Source organism: Cynara cardunculus (genome assembly GCF_001531365.2).
Source record: "Cynara cardunculus var. scolymus isolate 2C chromosome LG 1, CcrdV1, whole genome shotgun sequence".
Classification (NCBI taxonomy): domain Eukaryota; kingdom Viridiplantae; phylum Streptophyta; class Magnoliopsida; order Asterales; family Asteraceae; genus Cynara; species Cynara cardunculus.
In genome coordinates this window covers 7,847,898-7,849,094 of record NC_037528.1, presented here as the reverse complement: position 1 = coordinate 7,849,094, position 1,197 = coordinate 7,847,898, and positions in this window count along the sequence as shown.

The window sequence follows — 1,197 nt, the reverse complement described above, 5'->3', positions numbered from 1 at the left end:
GTCATCCGAATAATTAGATGTGTAATCACAATATAAGAAATGACATAACTAAATTTATAATACAGTTAAATAATAGGAAATAAAATAAGAGTATTTTATTAATTGTTGAATGAARTATAATATCMTCTAATCTTGAGGAATCATACAATCCAAGGTATATAAGCAATAACATTCGTTATATTATAAGCTTACCGATTGTTGTAAACAATAGCTAATCATGGTTGGCCAAAAACCGAAKAATTGAAATTTAAATTGGATTCATTATAGACAGAGAAATTATTATTGTCTTAGTTTTGATAACAGAAAACTTAGTTTTGTGTAATGATGCTTACGATGTATAAGCACAAAAAAGGATGATGTACATGTACCATTTTTCATCCTCAACACACATCCTGACTTTAAAAACACAATAGTGAATGGACCARCCATACGATATGTACAAAATCACATACCAAACTTAAAGACTTCAAATATTTATAACCCAATAAATAAAATTATAATGCAATCAAAATCACAACRCGAACATACATAAAATTATCACACGACTAAACTTACGATAAGAACATACTTAAAAAATATAATCCAATCAAAATCATGATACAAACATACATAACATTCTAATACACTCTAAATTACAAAATAARCTTGCATRAAATCCTTACCTTAGATCATAATCATAAATTCCCACAACCCAAACTTGAAAACTTCAAATTTTTAATACTTAATATATAAAAGTTGAGAAACTCGAAAATCTGCAAATCAAAAAAGGTTCAACATAAGTAAAAATTACATAGTAAACTTGAGCACTTCAAATCTTCACCTAATACATAAGAGTTATAATACAAACAAAATCACGATAMAAACATAAATAAAATTATAATACAATCAAAATCATGAAACAAATCAATATAAAATTATTACCTTGTATTGCAACCAAAGAATCAAATATTGAACTTGAAGACTTCTTCAAATCTTCATGAGATAATGCATAAAAACTATAATGTAATCTAAATAACGATACACACATTCATAAAATTATAGGAGAAGAGAAATAAGAAAAAAAATATATGAAGAAATAGAAGAAAAACATTCGTAAAATAGAAGAAAAACCAAAGATGAATAAAATAAATTTAGAGATGTATAAGATAGAGATAGAATTTGAGAGGATGTGAGAGATGAAGATGAACAAAAAGTTGT